An 18,655-nucleotide genomic window follows, 5' to 3' on the forward strand; every position below is an offset into this window, starting at 1 on the left:
TGAGGCTTTGGGATATCATACTATTTCTCTAACATCACATAGCTAGTAAGAGCTGAAGTCAGGAATCCATAGATCATATCTGTAATAAGGATAGCACAGGTGCTTAAAGTGCTCAGGATGGGTATCTATCACATAGTAAGCTCCTGCTAAGACGTGATGGACCCAAACCAGGAAGTGGAAGTACCGATGAAGAAGAGACCTGGGTTCCATGGATACTGAGGGTGGGGTTCTGGCAGGGGTGGAGGGGAAGAAACTTTATCATTAGTAATAACATATGCATGTCAATTGTACATTTCACAGAGCTCATTCACATCCATTATTCCAGAGGAAGCTCCCAAGAGAGACGTGAGCAGATGGGCAGGGAATTTTACCCCCAATTTGCAGGTAGAGAAATTAAGGTATTACTAGTAGAGGACAGTGTCCCTCCCTGCATAGCATTTCACATTGCTTTTCCCACTGCTGGATTAGGACACTTGATGTTGCAATACGTGAACCAGACTCTACTCAGCTTAAGCAAAAGGGAGAATTCAATGGAAGGATGATGGGGCAAAAGTGCCACTTGACATAAGTGACAACTGGGACTGGGACTCAAATGACATTAGGAATTTCTACTCCTGCTTAGGACATAGAAAGTCATTGGGAAATGTCTCTTCTTCCTTAAGAAAAACAACATTTTTTTAGGAAGGCAGTTGCAACTGCAGCTAAGCACTGTCCCAGCCAATCCTACTCCTGACTCATTGTTCCCTTTTCTGGAGGAAGCCACGCCCACAGCCATGGCTTTTAAAGATACTGGAAAGACACCTGTAGAACCAAAGGTGGCAATTCACCAAATTAGAATTACTCTAATCAGCCACAAGATAAACCGTTTGTAGTAGGTGTGTGCTGACTTGATCAAAGGTGCAAAGGAAAAGAATCTCAAAGTGAAAGGACAGTTCAGGTGCCTACCAAGACTTCGCTAATCACTACAAGAAAAAGAACCTGTGGGAAGGGTTCTAAGACAGGATGAGTTTTAGATGAGGATTCACAAGGCACTCATTGACTTGCACAGCCCTTCTGACATTGTTAAGCGTTGTTAAACATTGTTAATTACCTTCATCATTATTGAGCCAGGAGATGAGGTTGAAGTTACCATTGCAGATGCTTACATCAACCCTTTTAATAAACTGACTATAAATTGTTAAAGAAAAAAAGGAACAACAAAACAAGATAATCTACAAAATCATAGTTTTAAAAAAAATGGTGGTTCAGCCTATCAGAAAGCTGAGGTTACTAAAAAAATCTACAAAGCTAAAACACACACACAAAAAAATGACAGACCCCTCTTGAAAGAAAAGGCACCCTCGTTATTTCATCTTATAAACAGCAACAGGAAGAAGAGGAGGATAACATAGACATGAATAAGAATTTTTTAAGGCCAAATACAGGCTGGATTAAGAGTTTAGAATCTTCAGTAGTCCTCAATATAAGGACATCCTAAACACAGAGGGATTGCTGGGGGAACAATGAGGAGAAAAAAAGCAAAATGGAGAGACTTGACTGGAATTCTAGGCCTTATATTGAATATGAGACAGTTGCAGTCCATAGCTGAGGGAAAGGTAGAGTTGCTGAGAAAGAACTGCCTGAGGTGTTGGGAGGGCAGTGTTTGCTGAAGTCTAGGGGCAGAGTGGGAAAACTGAGGGAACTCTAAGACACTGCGGTCTTATAAGCAGCACAAGGTGATGGTAATCTATGGCATCACCATAGACTTCAAAACATTGCTGAGAGGTATGTTTAAAGACCTCTAAAAAAGACCTTGTTTGTACATAGGAAAACTCAATCAATGTCATTAAGATGTCAATTCTCCCCTAATTGATCTACAGATTCAATAAAAGTCCAATCAAAATAGTAAAAAACATTTTTGTAAAAATTGACAAGCTGAGTCAAAAACTCATATGGAAATGCGATAACTTAAAAGAGTCTAAACAACTTTTTAAAACCATAACAAAATTGTAAGTTTAAGACAATCTGATTTCAAGACTTATTATAAGGCTACAATAATCAAGACAGTGTGGTGTGGACATTAAGATAGACAATTAGAAAATGAAATAGAATTGAAAGCCTAGAAATAGATACACGCACATAGAGAAAACTGAATTTTGACAAGGATGCCAAGGCAATTCAGTGGATAAAGGATAATCTGTACAATAAACAGTGCTGGAATAATTATATACCCATATGCAAAGAAAAGAACTCTGATCCATACATCACATCATATTAAAAGTTAACTCAAGATATATCATACACTTAATATGAAAACATAAAACTATAAAAATTATAGCAGATATTCAGCAGTCATAGTTTTCAAAATCAAACACAAAATCAATTGCCTTTCTATATATTAACAAAACATTTTATTTTTTATTTTAAAGTATATTTTACTGATTATGCTATTACAGTTGTCCCATTTTTTCCCACCCCTTTATCCTCCTCTGCCCTGCACCCCCGCTCCCACCAGCATTCCTCACCTCCTTAGCTCATGTTCATGGGTCATACATATAAGTTCTTTGGCTTCTCCATTTCCTATACTATTCTTAACATCCTCTTGTCTATTTGTTGCCTATCCATTATGCTTCTTATTTTCTGTACCTTTTTCCCCCATTCTTCCCCTCCCCACTGATAATCCTCCATGTGATCTCCATTTCTGTGATTCTGTTCCTGTTCTAATTGTTTGCTTGATTTTGGTTTATGTTTTTTAGATTAAGTTGTTGATAGTTGTGACTTTGTTGTCATTTTAGTTTATACTTTTTGATCTTCTTCTTTTTCTTAGATAAGCCCCTTTAACATTATCTATAATAAGGGCTTGTTCATGATGAACTCCTTTAAATTAACTTTATCTGGGAAACACTTCATCTGCCCTTCCACCTAATTGATAGCTTTACTGGATAGAGTAATCTTGGATGTAGGTCCTTCATGACTTTTAATACTTCTTTCCAGTCCCTTCTTGCCTATAAGGTTTCTTTTGAGAAATCAGCTGGTAGTCTTATGGACACTCCTTTGTAGGTAACTGTCTCCTTTTCTCTTGCAGCTTTTAAGATTCTCTCTTTATCTTTAATCTTGGGTAACTTAATTATGATGTTCCTTGGTGTGTTCTTCGATCTGACTTCTCTGTGACTCTCTGAGCATTCTGGACTTGCATATTTAGTTCTTTCACCTGATTGGGGAAGTTTTCCTTCATTATTTGTTCAAATAAGTTTTCAGTTTCTTGCTCTTCCTCTTCTCCTTCTGGCATCCCTATGACTTGGATGCTGGAATGTTTATAGTTGTTCTAGAGGTTCCTCAGCCTCTCCCCATTTTTTTGAATTTTTAAAAAAATTTTTTCTTCAAATACGTTCATCTCTGCCGTCCCACCACCACTTTCCCCTGCCCCCCACCCCCAACTCCTTCCCTCAGTCCTTCCCCACTTTGGCTTTGTCCATGAGTCCTTCATATATGTTTCTTGACTTGACACTTCCCTTCCCTTTCCCTGCACACCTCTCCCTCCTTTGTGTTGACTCTGTTGGTTTCTTCTTTCTTTTTTTTTTTCCCACTGTCGCTGGTCATGTTTTCCCTGCATCTTTGTTTTGTTGGTTATGTTCCATGTATGGGGAGATCATATGGCATTTGTCTTTCACCCCCTGGCTTATTTCATTTAGCATAATGCTCTCTAGTTCCATCCATGCTGTCATGAAGTTTAGTAGTTCTTTTTTTCTTTCTGCTGCATAGTATTCCATTGTGTATATGTATCATAGTTTTCTGATTCAATCATCTACTGATGGACATTTAGGTGCTTCCAACACTTGGCTATTTTAAATTGTGCTGCTATGAACATTGGGGTGCATAGGTTCTTTTGAAATGGCATTGGGGGGTTCTTAGGATATAGTCCAGCAGGGGAATCCCTGGATCAAAAGGCAGTTCCATTTTCAGCTTTTTGAGGAAATGCCACACTGCTTTCCACAGTGGCTGCACCAGTCTGCATTCCCACCAACAGTGGACTAGGGTTCCCTTTTCTCCACAGCCTCGCCAGCACCTGTTGTTTGTTGATCTGTTTATGATGGCCATTCTGACCGGTGTGAGGTGGTACCTCATGGTGGTTTTGATCTGCATTTCTCTGATGGCTAGTGATGCTGAGCATCCTTTCAAATGCCTCTGGGCCTCTGTATCTTCTCCTTGGAAAAGCATCTGCCCAGGTCCTTTGCCCACTTTTTGATTGCATTGTTTGTCTTCTTGGAGTGGAGTCGAGTAAGTTCTTTATATATCTTGGAGATCAAACCTCTATCTGATGTATCATTAGCGAATATATTTTCCCATATGGTTGGCTCCCTTTTCATTTTGCTGATGTTTTCTTTAGCCATGCAGAAGCTTCTTATTTTGATGAGGTCCCACTTGTTTATTCTTTCCTTTATGTCCCTTGCCTTAGGGGACATATCGGTGAAAATATTGCTGCGTGGGATATCTGAGAGTTTCCTGCCAATGTTCTCCTCGAGGACTTTGATGGTGTTGGGACTTATATTTAAGTCTTTGATCCATCTTGAGTTTATTTTTGTGTATGGTGTCAGCTGATGATCCAATTTCAATTTTTTGCATGTAGCCGTCCACCTCTCCCAACACCATTTGTTGAAGAGGCTATTTTTGGTCATGTCAGAAGATGGCGGAGGAGTGAATGGGAGTCACGCTGACCTCCTCCCAAGACCAAACTGGAATTGCGACTAAATAGTGGAGTAATCACCTGGAAAACAATGGAACAATAGTGGGAGAGGAGCCTTGGTGCCTCGGACAGTGGATTTGACTCTTACACATCCCAATGGGTGAGAAGTGCGGGGGAGGCTCGAGAGGGTGGGCTGGGTGCCCACGGACACTAGCACCAGAGGGACATTGAAACGGCCACTTAGCTTCCCCGAGAAGAATGGGGTCTGAATCATAAACAGGGACCCCTAAACTACAGGAGCTAAAACTAAGAAAATACACACAAAATGCAACCCCAAAAAGCTTAGGGGCACTCTCTGCCAGAGACAGGTGGCTGGGGATGCAAAGAGACATTTAAAAGGCCAACGCAAAAATTGCAGTGGCAGCCACCCTCCTTGATCTCTGGGTAGAGGCAGCAGCAGGGTAGGCTGGTGCCTGGGAAAAGACTGGTGAGGAAAACTTTGTGAAGAGAACTGAGACGGTGGCCGGTGGAGCCCCGGTGATAACGCACCTCCCACTCTGCAGCTACCATGTCGCTCAGGCATAAGGGAATCAGTTAACCTGCCTTTTGTGCACTCTGCACACAGCTTGTGCGTGTGTGAGCTCGGGGACTAAGTGCAGACTGGCTGGAAGAGACTTGGGGAGAGACTGGAGACAGAGGCGTTGGGGAAAGAACGGGAGGAGGAACTGGGGGAGTCCCGACTCCTTTTCCTTGCCTTAGTCTCCATTGTGCGGGAAGAGGCCACACCCCCAAAGAGCCAAAAGCCGAAAAGCACACAGACACCCCAAAACCACCCAGTGCAGGCGCGCACACTTGCGCTGAGTGACCGGCAGGGTTGGCGAGCGTGTGTGTGACCCGTGTGGGCTGGCGAACGCTTGCACCGGCGGGCAAGGCCTCCCACAGATTGGCACCGATATGGCCTGTGAGGGAGTGCACAGAGCGGCAAGGGCAGGCACAAATTGACCTGCCTGGCCCGCAATTGAGGAATGGCCCACAAAATTAGTAGGTCCACGGCCATAGGGGTCACAGAGCTGCCCAGAGTCCCTTGAGGAGAGACCAGAGACAGGATTAACCGGAGAGTCCTGGAGCTGACTTCCTCCCATTTCCATAGTCCCCATTTGGCTAGGGCAAGCAACGCACCCAGAAACGGGGGAAACACACAATATAAGACCCTAAACTGACCAGTGCCAGGGTGCTCACTGGCCAGGGGGGCCAGACGAGTATGCAAGGTCACGAATAAACCCCCTGGGCTGGGGCAAGCACAGGAGAGCCCAGGCGGGCGGGGTATCCTGCCAGGCTGGGGAGCGCAATCAAGGAGCCTACGTGAGAGTGCAGAGCGATCCCAAAATACAGTCCAGCCCCGACGGAAGGGGTCACAGAGCTGCCCCAAGCAGGAATCAGACACAGACAGTAGACTCCTGGAAGGCTCAAACAAACAACCCAAGGCCCTATAGGGTCAACAACTGACATCATCAGAGGCAGGCCCAGAAAGAAAAGTAAAGGGGAAAATAAATAAATAAATAAATAAAAAGACCCACCTACAACCATAGAAGTTTAATCCACAAAGTCAGGAAATCTAAACAGCCCAATTGAAGCAGAAGCAAAAATAAATAAAAAAATAAGTAAATTACTTAACATACTCTCACAAAAATGGGAAGAAAAAGAAGTTCCCCCCAAATGAGTGGAAAAGTGGACAACCCACAGAGAAAGCCAAATGAAATAGAGGCAAGGGAAATATCAGATATTGAATTCAAAACAATGGTTCTAAGGAAGCTCAATGAGCTCAGCCAGCTCAAAGATAACTATGAGAAACTGCAGAGAAACTATCAGGATCTTACAGCAAACTATATCAGCCTGGAAAAGGACATAGAAACTATCAAGAAGACACAAGAGGATATGAAGAATACCATTTCTGAATTGAAGAACACAGTAGAAGGAATCCAAAGCAGGCTGGATGAAGCCGAGGATCGAATCAGTGAGATGGAGGACAAGGTAGAAAGAAGCTCCCAGAAAGAACAAGAAATGGAAAAACGGCTGTGGGAGGCCTTGCCCGCCGGTGCAAGCGTTCGCCAGCCCACACGGGTCACACACACGCTCGCCAACCCTGCCGGTCACTCAGCGCAAGTGTGCGCGCCTGCACTGGGTGGTTTTGGGGTGTCTGTGTGCTTTTCGGCTTTTGGCTCTTTGGGGGTGTGGCCTCTTCCCGCACAATGGAGACTAAGGCAAGGAAAAGGAGTCGGGACTCCCCCAGTTCCTCCTCCCGTTCTTTCCCCAACGCCTCTGTCTCCAGTCTCTCCCCAAGTCTCTTCCAGCCAGTCTGCACTTAGTCCCCGAGCTCACACACGCACAAGCTGTGTGCAGAGTGCACAAAAGGCAGGTTAACTGATTCCCTTATGCCTGAGCGACATGGTAGCTGCAGAGTGGGAGGTGCGTTATCACCGGGGCTCCACCGGCCACCGTCTCAGTTCTCTTCACAAAGTTTTCCTCACCAGTCTTTTCCCAGGCACCAGCCTACCCTGCTGCTGCCTCTACCCAGAGATCAAGGAGGGTGGCTGCCACTGCAATTTTTGCGTTGGCCTTTTAAATGTCTCTTTGCATCCCCAGCCACCTGTCTCTGGCAGAGAGTGCCCCTAAGCTTTTTGGGGTTGCATTTTGTGTGTATTTTCTTAGTTTTAGCTCCTGTAGTTTAGGGGTCCCTGTTTATGATTCAGACCCCATTCTTCTCGGGGGAAGCTAAGTGGCCGTTTCAATGTCCCTCTGGTGCTAGTGTCCGTGGGCACCCAGCCCACCCTCTCGAGCCTCCCCCGCACTTCTCACCCATTGGGATGTGTAAGAGTCAAATCCACTGTCCGAGGCACCAAGGCTCCTCTCCCACTATTGTTCCATTGTTTTCCAGGTGATTACTCCACTATTTAGTCGCAATTCCAGTTTGGTCTTGGGAGGAGGTCAGCGTGACTCCCATTCACTCCTCCGCCATCTTCTGACATGACCAAAAATAGCCTCTTCAACAAATGGTGTTGGGAGAGGTGGACGGCTACATGCAAAAAATTGAAATTGGATCATCAGCTGACACCATACACAAAAATAAACTCAAGATGGATCAAAGACTTAAATATAAGTCCCAACACCATCAAAGTCCTCGAGGAGAACATTGGCAGGAAACTCTCAGATATCCCACGCAGCAATATTTTCACCGATATGTCCCCTAAGGCAAGGGACATAAAGGAAAGAATAAACAAGTGGGACCTCATCAAAATAAGAAGCTTCTGCATGGCTAAAGAAAACATCAGCAAAATGAAAAGGGAGCCAACCATATGGGAAAATATATTCGCTAATGATACATCAGATAGAGGTTTGATCTCCAAGATATATAAAGAACTTACTCGACTCCACTCCAAGAAGACAAACAATGCAATCAAAAAGTGGGCAAAGGACCTGGGCAGATGCTTTTCCAAGGAGAAGATACAGAGGCCCAGAGGCATTTGAAAGGATGCTCAGCATCACTAGCCATCAGAGAAATGCAGATCAAAACCACCATGAGGTACCACCTCACACCGGTCAGAATGGCCATCATAAACAGATCAACAAACAACAGGTGCTGGCGAGGCTGTGGAGAAAAGGGAACCCTAGTCCACTGTTGGTGGGAATGCAGACTGGTGCAGCCACTGTGGAAAGCAGTGTGGCATTTCCTCAAAAAGCTGAAAATGGAACTGCCTTTTGATCCAGGGATTCCCCTGCTGGGACTATACCCGAAGAACACCAAAGCACCAATACAAAAGAGCCCTATGCACCCCAATGTTCATAGCAGCACAACTGACAATAGCCAAGTGTTGGAAGCAACCTAAATGTCCATCAGTAGATGATTGAATCAGAAAACTATGATACATATACACAATGGAATACTATGCAGCAGAAAGAAATAAAGAAATACTAAACTTTGCGACAGCATAGATGGAACTGGAGAGCATTATGCTAAGCAAAATAAGCCAGGGGGCTAAAGAGAAATACCATATGATCTCACCTATAAGTGGAACCTAACCAACAATACAAAGATGCAAGGAAAATAAGACCAGCAACACTGAAAGGAAAAGAAATCAACAGAGACAAGAGGGAAGGAGGGGGGGCGGGGACAAGGAAGGGAAGGGGAAAGTCAAGGAACATATAGCAAGGACTCATGGACAAAACCAAAGGGGAAGAGCTGAGGGAGGGAAGGAGGGAGGGGGCAAGGGAAAGTGGTGGGGGGGAGGCAGAGACAAATGTATTTGAAAAAATAAATTAAAATATAATTTTTTAAAAAAGAGGCTATTTTTAATCCACTTTATACTTCTACCCACTTTGTCAAATATTAATTGACCATATAGACATGGGCTTATTTCTGGGCTTTATATTCTGCTCCAGTGGTCTATGGATCTGTTCCTCTGCCAGTACCAGATTGTTTTGATTATAGTGGTTTTATAATATAGTTTGATGTCTGGTATTATGATCCCTCCTACTTTGTTTTTCTTTCTCAAAATTGCTGCAGCTATTCGGGGTCATTTATGGTTCCATATACATTTTTGAAATTTATGTTCTATGTCTGTGAAATACATCATTGGTATTTTAATAAGGATTGTGTTGAATCTATAAATTGCTTTGGGTAGCATGGACATTTTGATGATTATTAATTTTGATGATTATTAATTCTTCCAATCCATGAGCACAGTATATGCTTCCATTTATTTGTGTCTTCCTTAATTTCTTTTTTCAATGTTGTATAGTTTTCTGCATACAGGTCTTTTACCTCCTTGGTTAGGTTTATTCCTAGGTACTTTATTCTTCTTGTTTCCATAGCAAATGGTATTTTTTTTTTCTGATTTCTTCTTCTTCTATTTCATTGCTGGTGTACAAAAATGCCTTTGATAGCTGAATATTGACTTTGTATCCTGCTGTTTTGCCAAATTCACTTATTAGGTTGAGTAGTTTTTTGGTTGAGTCTATGGGGTTTTCTCTGTACACTATCATGTCATCTGCAAACAATGATAGTTTTACTTCCTCCTTTCAATTTGGATGTCTTTTATTTCTTTTCCTTGTTGACCACTGTGGCTAGGACTTCCAATACTATGTTGAATAGAAGTGGTGAAAAGGACATACTTTTCTTGTTCCTGATCTTAGTGGGAAAGCTTTTAGTGTTTGCCTGTTGCATATGATGTTGGCTGTAGGTTTTTCATATATATGGCCTTTATTACATTGAAGTATGCCCCCTTTATTCCCATTTTGCTGAGTGTTTTGATCATAAATGGGTGCCATACCTTATCGAATGTTTTTTCTGCATCTACGGAGATGATCATGTCATTTTTGTCTTTCCTTTCATTTATGTGATGTATTACATTTATTGATTTGCATATATTGAAACATCATTGCATCCCTGGGATGAATCCCACTTGATTATGGTGGATGATCTTTTTAATGTATTGCTGGATGCAGTTTGCCAATATTTTGTTGAGGATTTTAGCTTCTATGTTCATCAGCAATATTGGCCTATAGTTTTCTTTCTTTCTAGCATCTTTATCTGGTTTTGGAATTAGGGTGATGCTGGCTTCATGAAAAGAGTCTGGGAGTCTTCCTGCATCTTGGATGTTTTGGAATAGTTTGAGAAGGACAGGGATTAGCTCTTCCCTAAATGTTGTGTAAAATTCTCCTGTGAAACCATCCAGCCTAGGGCTTTTGTGTGCCAGGAGTTTCTTGATTACTGCTTCAATTTCCCCAGCTGTTATCGGTCTGTTTAGGCTTTCTGCTGCTTCTTCATTCAGTGTTGGAAGATTATACTTTTCTAGAAATTTGATCATTTCATAAAGGTATTCAAATTTCTTGGCATATAATTGTTCATAGTAGTTTATGACAATCCATTCTATTTCTGTTGTTTCAGTTGTTATTTCTCCTCTTTCATTTTTGATATAATTTATTTGGGTCCTCTCTCTCTTTTTCTTGATATGTCTGCTTAAAGGTTTGTCAATTCTATTTATCTTTTCAAAGATCCAGCTCCTGGATTTGTTGATCCTTTGAATTGTTCTTTCATCTCTATGTCATTCAGTTCTGCTCTGATCTTGATTATTTCCTTCCTTCTACTTGCTCTGGGATTTATTTGTTGTTCTTTCTCCAGTTCTTGAAGCTGTAGTGTTAGGTCTTTTATTTGAAATGTTTCTATCTTTTTAGGTAGTCCTGTATCGCTATGAACTTCCCTCTCAGGACCACCTTTGCTGTGTCCCATAGGTTTTGAACTGTTGTATGTTCATTTTCATGTTTCCAGAAACTTTTTGATTTCTTCTCTTATTATTGACTCATTCATTGTTTAATAGTGTGCTGTTCAGTCTCCATGAGTTTGCAAGTTTTTGAGGTTTCTCTTTGAAATTGATTTCCAGTTTCAAGCCCTTGTGGTCTGAGAAAATTCTTGTCAGTATTTCAATTTCCCTGAATTTGTTGAGGCTTGCTTTGTGTCCTATCATGTGGTCTATCTTTGAAAATGTTCCACATGCATTTGAAAAAAATGTGTATTTTGCTTCTTTGTGATGAAGGGTCCATATATGTCAGTTAAGTCCATTTGATTTAATGTGTCATTCAGTACCACAATATCCTTGTTGATGTTTTGTTTGGAAGATCTGTCCATTTTTGACAGTAGGGTGTTAAAATCCCCTACTATCAGTTGCTGTCTATATCTTTTTTGAAGTCCTCCAAGATTTTCTTTATATATCTGGGTGCTCCTATGTTGGGTGCATATAAGTTTACAATGTTTATGTCTTCTTGATGGATTCTTCCTTTAACTATTATAAAGTGTCCATCTGGTCTCTTTTTATGGTCTGGTTTTGAAATCTTATTTTGTATGACATAAGTTTTGCTACCTCTGCTTTTTTTTCTTCCTCATTTGCTTGGAATATTTTTTTCCATCCCTTTACTTTCAATCTGTGTAGGTCTCTTGCTCTGAGGTGGGTCTCTTGTAGGCAGCATATGTGTGGGTCCTATTTTCTTATCCATTCAGCCCTCCTGTGTCTTTTGATTGGGGTATTTAGTCCATTTACATTGAGAGTTATTATTGATAGAAACTTATTTATTTTTTCCTTTGTACCTGTGTTTTTCTCTTTCTCACTCCTTTCCTTCATCTTCTTAAACCAGTAACTTTAGCATATCTTGTAGTTCTGGTTTGGTGGAGACGTATTCTTTTAACAACTTCTTTTGTCTGGGAAACTCCTTACTTCCCCTTCTATTTTAATTGAGAGTCTCACTGGGTAGAGCAGTCTTGGTTGTAGGCCTTTGCTTTTCATGACTTGGAATATCTCTTGCCATTCCCTTCTGGCTTGTAGTGTTTTTCCTGAGAAGTCAGCTGCTAGCCGTATCAGGGCTCCCTTGTTTGTTACTACCTGTTTCTTCCTTGCTGCCTTGAGGATTCTCTCTTTGTCTTTGATAGTTGCCATTTTAATGATGATGTGTCTTGGAGTGGACCTCATTGGGTTCCTCTTCAATGGGGCCCTCTGTGCTTCCTGGACCTGTGAGACCTTTTCTCTCCTCAAATTGGGGAAATTTTCCATCATTACTTTTTCTCTATCCCTTGCTCCTCTTCTTCTCCTTCTGGTATCCCTATTATGTGGATATTATTGCGTTTCAGGTTGTCCTGCATTTCCCTGAATGCCTCTTCATTCTTTTGGAGTCTTTTTTCCATTTCTTGTTCTTTCTGGAGCTTTTTTTCTACCTTGTTCTGCAGCTTGCTGTTTCGATCCTCTGCTTCGTCTAGTCTGCTTTGGATTCCTTCTACTGTGTTCTTCACTTCAGAAAGTGTATTCTTCATTTCCTCTTGTGTCTTCTTGATGGTGTCTATGTCCTTTTCCAGGCTGATATAGTTTGCAGTAAGTTTTTGATAGTTTCCCTGTAGTTTCTTATAGTTCTCTTTGAGCTTGCTGAGCTCATTGAGCTTCCTTAGAGCCATTGTTTTGAATTCAGTATCTGATAGTTCACTTTCCTCTATTTCATTTAGCTCTCTCTATGGGGATTCCTCCTTTCCCCGCATTTGGCAGGTATTTCTTTTCCTTCCCATTATTCGTGAGTCTTTTTTTTTTTCCTTCAGTTGCATCAGTCTTGATTTCCTGACTTTGCGTATTTAACTTCTATGGTCTTATGAGGGTCCATTTATTTATTTATTTACCTATCTATCTATTTATTTATTTATTTATTCTTTTCTTTTCTTTCTGGGTCTGCCTCTCATGATGTCAGTTGTTGACCCCATCTGAAGTTAGGCTGTTTGTTTGAGCCTTCCAGGAATCTACTGTCTGTGACTGTCTCCTGCAATTGTTAATTTAGTCACTCTGCCCTCAGCTGTCAGGCTTTAGGCACCATAGGGCAGGGCATTGCCTCTTGAGGATGGGATTATCGTGTCCTTAGAGGCTGCAGTCACTCAGGGGAGTGGTCTGCCTGAGCAAAATGGAGCCCATGCAATGGGGAAGGCATCAGCACCAGGATCCCCTCCCAGCTACTCCCTTAGTTCTCTCCCCAATGCCTCCGACTCCAGTCTCTCCTCAAGAGTCTCTAGGCAGCTCTATGGCCCCTTTAGCCCCAGGTCTACTATCTCCGCAGGCAGCTCTGCATTCAGCACCAAGGCCCGCACACAACTCATGTCCTGGCCAGACTGTCCTGAGAACAGAGCTATTATTTCCTTTCCTGCTGCTGCCTCTTTGGGGCATGGCCTGCCTCTGCAAAATGGAGACTACAGAATGGGGAAGGAGTCATCTCTGGGAATCCCCGGCTACTCCTCCAGTTCTTTCCCCAATGCCTCTGTCTCCAGTCTCTCCTCAAGGGTCTTTAGGCAGGTTTGTGTCCCCTTTGGCCAGGGATCCACTATTTCCGCCAGCCATGCTGCACTCAGCACTCGAGCCCGCATGCACGCAAGCCTTGGACAGAGCATGCAACAGGCAGGTATATTGATTTCCTTTTGCCTGAGTGAGATGGTAGCTGCAGAGTGGGAGGTGAGTTATCACTGGGCTCTGCTGGCCACCATCTCAGATCTCTTCACGAAGCTTTCCTCACCAATCTTTCCTCAGGCACCAGCTCACTCTGCTCCCGCCTCTACCCAGAGATCAAGGAAGGCAGCTGCCACTGCAAATTTTGGGGTTGGCCCTTTAAATGTGTCTTTGCATCTCCAGCCACCTGTCTGTGGCAGAGAGCACCAGTAAGCTTTTTGCGGTTGCGTTTAGCCTGTGTGCTTTTCTGGTTTCAGATGCTGTAGTCTAGGGGTCCCTGCTTATGATTCAGACCATGTTCTTCTCAGGGAGATCCAACTGGCCATTTCAATGTCCCTCTGGTGCTCATTCCCATGGGTGCCCAGCTCACCCTCTCAAGCCTCCGCCACACTTCTCACCCATTAGGAAGTGTGAAACTCTGTTCCACTCTCTGTCCGTGGCTCCAAGGCTCCCCTCACTCTATCGTTCCATTGTTTTCCGGGTGATTTCTCCACAATTTAGTCACAATTCCAGTTTGGTCTTGGGAGGAGGTCAGTGAGACTTCTACTTACTCCTCCACCATCTTTCTTCCTGAATTCTCGTTTCTTCATTCTGTTCCAGTTGGATGTTTATTACTTCCTTTTGTTCCAAATCATTTATTTGAGTCCCAGTTTCCTTACCTTCACTGTTGGTTCCCTGTATATTTTCCTTTATTTTACTTTGTATAACCTTCATTCCTTCTTTATTTTGTAACCATACTTAATCAATTCTGTGAGCATCCTGATTATCAGTGTTTTGAACTCTGCATATGATAGGTTGTCTACCTCCTCCTGGCTTAGTTTTTTTTTCTGGAGTTTTGACCTGTTATTTCATTTGGGCCATATTTCTTTGTCTCAGCACACCTGTTACATTGTAAAGGGCAGAGCTTCAGTTATTCCTCAGGGTGGAGCAAACCTCTTCCCTGCGTTGTGGTGCTGTCTGTTGAGGAGGTGTCAGAGAGGGACAATGTCACTTGCTTGAGTATCGTCCCACTTTCTTTTACTTCCCCACTTCCCACAAGCAGACTGTGCCTTTTCAGGTGCTGATTCCCAGATTGGTGGGCTTAAACATTCTAGGACCCTGTGGGCCTCTCCAACGGACTCTCCTGTGAGAGTAGGAGCTTCTTCTACTGCAGCAATTTACACAGGTTTTTACAGCCAGAGGTTTCAAGGCTTTATTACCCCATGCTGGAACCCTGGGTTGTGCAGTGTGTCTCACTCCCCAGTTGTTCCTCCTGGCTTCTCCACATATGAATGTGAGATGTCTCCATCTGCCAGCCACCTCATCTGTCCTGGTCTGCCTCCAGTTGCTACCTTGCTGCACGTCCTCTCCTCCTCAGTTGCCTATCTCTGCCCCTCCTACCAGTCTGGATGAATATTTCTTCTTTAACTTCTTGGTTGTTGGACTTGCATGCAGTTTGAATTTCTGGAAGTTCTGGTTGTTTTTTGTTTCTCAACTGGTTGTTATCCTTCTTTTGGTTGTGCAAGGAAGCAAAGCGTATCTACCTATGCCTCCATCTTGGCCATCCTGGAACTTTTCACAAAAACATTTTAAAATTAAAAACACAATACCTTTACAATTCTTCCAAAGAAAGTGAAATAATTAGATATAAATCTAACAAACATATTCAGGACTTGTATGATAAAAATTAATAAATGCTGATTGAAAGAATCAAAGAATATCTACATAAATGGAGAGACATGCCATGACCACAGACTGGAAAACTCAACATAATAAAGATGTCAATTACACTGAAATTGGTCTATAGATTTAATTTAATTCTTATAATTTTTATCAAAATTCCAGCAAGGTATGACAACTACATTTTGATTTTTTAAATCCTAGCAAGGTATTGTGAAATATTTTAAGTTTAAATGGAAAGGCAAAAGACCTAAAGTAGCTAAAATAATTTTAAAAAATGAGAAATGGGAGCTTACCATATAGTAATAGTAATCAAGGTGTGGGAGAGATCCACAGATTAACAGATAGAATAGAGAACCCAGTCCCCAAAAAATTCCCAACTGATTTTTGACAAATGTGCAAAAGCAATGCAATTGAAGAAGTATTGCCTTCTTGACAAATGGTGCTGGAGCAATTGGACATCAATAGGGGAAAAAAATGAACCTCAACCTAGAGCTCACACCTTATATAAAGATTAATTCAGAATGGATCACAGACTTTAGAATTCTTAACCTTTACACAGAAAGAATGATTTATAGTTTAAAAATTAATAAATTGAACAAAGTAAAAAATTGAAACTTTTACTTTGTAAAAAATACTGTAAAGATAATGAAAAGACAAATTATAAGCTGGGAGAAAATAATTTCAAACCATATATACAACAAAGGACTCGTATCTAGAATATATAATGAATTCTCAAAACTGAAACATAATAATAATAAAAAACCCATTTATAATTTTAAAAATTATTAATTTTTTTATTGTTCAAATACATTTGTCTTCATTTTCCTGCCACCACTTTCTCCTGCTCCACCCACCTCCACTTCCCTCTGTCAATCCTTCCCCACTTTGGCTTTGTCCATGGGTCCTTCCTACATGCTCCCTGACTTGACCCCTCCCCTTTCTTTCCCCATTACACCCCTCCCTTATTCCTTCATGTTACTTTCAGTTTCTCTTTTCTTTCAATGTTGCTGGTTATATTTTCCTTTCTTGTTTGTTGTTGTTGTTGTTGTTGTTGTTGATTAGGTTCCATTTATAAGTGAGATCATACAGTAATTGTCATTCACTCCCTGGCTTACTTCACTTAGCATAATGTTCTTCAGTTCCATCCATGCTGTTGTGAACGGTTAGTTCGCTCTGCCCTTCCCTTCCCTTCCCTTTCCTTTCCTCTTTACTTTTCTTTTCTTTTCTTTTTTTCCTTCCTTCCTTCCTTCCTTCCTTCCTTCCTTCCTTCCTTCCTTCCTTCCTTCCTTCCTTCCTTCCTGCTGTGTGGTATTACATTGTGTAAATGTACTATAGCTTTTTAACCACTCATTTACTGATGGGCACCTAGGCTGCTTCCAGCACTTGGCTATTGTAAATTGTGCTGCTATGAACATTGGGGTGCATAGGTTCTTTTGAATTGGTGTTTCAGTATTCTTAGGGTATAATCCCAGCAGTGGAATCACTGGATCAAAAGGCAGTTCCATTTTCAGCTTTTTGAGGAAATTCAGAAATGTTCTCCACAGTGGCTGTACCAGTTGTCATTCTGGCCATCAGTGTACTAGGGTTCCCTTTTCTCCAAAGCCTCACCAGCACCTGTTGTTTGTTGATTTGTTTATGATGGCCATTCTGACCAGTGTGAAGTGGTATCTCATTGTGATTTTAATTTGCATTTCTCTGATGGCTAGTGACGATGAGCATCCTTTCATATGTCTCTGGGTCCTCTGGGTCTCTTCCTTGGAGAAGTGTCTGTTCAGGTCCTTCACCCATTTTTAAATTGGATTTTTTGTCTTTCTGGAGTGGAGTCGTGTGAGTTCTTTATATATTTTGGAGATCAAACCCGTGTCTGAGGTATCATTGGCAAATATATTTTCCCATACTGTTGGTTCCCTTTTCATTTTGCTGATGTTTTCCTTCGTCATGCAGAAGATTCTTATTTTGATGAAGTCCCATTTGTTTATTCTTTGCTTTATTTCCCTTGCTCTAGGGGATATATTGGCGAAAATATTACTGCGTGGAATATCTGAGAGTTTTCTACCTACGTTCTCCTCTAGAACTTTTAAGGTGTCATGACTTATATTTAAGTCTTTTATCCATCTTGAGTTTATTTTTGTTTATGGTATAAGTTGGTGGTCAAATTTCAAGTTTTTTGCATGTAGCTGTCCAGCTCTCCCAACACCATTTGTTGAAGTGGCTATTTTTATTTCATTTTATGCTTCTGCCTCCTTTGTCAAATCTTAAATGACCATAGAGACATGGGTTTATTTCTGGACTCTCTATTCTGTTTCATTGAGCTATGTGTCTGTTCTTATGCCAGTACCAGACTGTTTTGATTATAATGGCCTTGTAATATAGTTTGAGGCCAGGTATTGTGATCCATCCTACTTTGTTCTTCTTTCTCAAAATTGCTGCAGCCATTCCGGGTCATTCATGGTTTCATATAAATTTGTGAAATGTTTGTTCTGTGCCTGTGAAATATGTCATTGATACTTTAATACAGATTGTGTTGAATCTATCAATTGCTTTGTGTAGTATGGACATTTTGATTATGTTAATTCTTCCAATCCATGAACACGGTACATGCTTCCATTTATTTGTCTTCCTTAATTTTTTTCTTCAATGTTGTATAGTTTTCTGCATACAGATCTTTTACCGCCTTGGTTAGGTTTATTCCTAGGTACTTTATGTTTCTTCTTGCTATAGAAAATGGGATTTTTTCTCTGATTTCTGATTCTGATATTTCATTGTTGGTGTACAAAAATGCCTTCTATTTCTAAATATTGACTTTGTATCATACTGTTTTGCCAAATTCATTTATTAGGTCGAGTAGTTTTTTGGTCAAGTCTATGGGGTTTTCTCTGTACACTATCATGTCATCTGCAAACACTGATAGTTTTACTTCCTCCTTTCCAATTTGGATGCCTTTTACTTATTTTTCTTGTCTGAATAGACATTTCTAAAAGGAAATACAGTGGCAAATACACACATGAAGGGGTAGTCAACATCATCAACCATTAGGAAAATACAAACTAAAATCACTGCACCCTTTTTAGAATGGGCAAAATAAAAGTAGTGATAAGAGGTAATGCTAGCAAGGATGCAATGTACCTGAATTAGTCATATATTGTAGGTGGGTATGTAAAATGATACAGTTACTCTGGGAAAGAATATGGCAGTTTCTTACAAAACTAAATACATGCCTATCACATGGCTCTCTATAGCATTTGTCACAGAGAATTTAAAAATTATATTCACAAAAAAATCTGTAGATAAATGTTCAGAGCAAATTTAT

At 41.3% G+C, this 18,655-nt stretch overlaps 1 pseudogene; it reads left to right on the plus strand.

Annotated features, from left to right (window-relative positions):
• Positions 1-773: 773 nt before the first annotated feature.
• On the plus strand, positions 774-1,181 carry LOC129082267 (40S ribosomal protein S20-like; annotated as a pseudogene).
• Positions 1,182-18,655: the final 17,474 nt, after the last annotated feature.

The sequence above is a fragment of the Pteronotus mesoamericanus genome, unplaced genomic scaffold (assembly GCF_021234165.1).
Source record: "Pteronotus mesoamericanus isolate MK-2021 breed Mesoamerican mustached bat unplaced genomic scaffold, CSHL_Meso_final scaffold_125, whole genome shotgun sequence".
In the NCBI taxonomy this organism is placed as follows: Eukaryota; Metazoa; Chordata; class Mammalia; order Chiroptera; family Mormoopidae; genus Pteronotus; species Pteronotus mesoamericanus.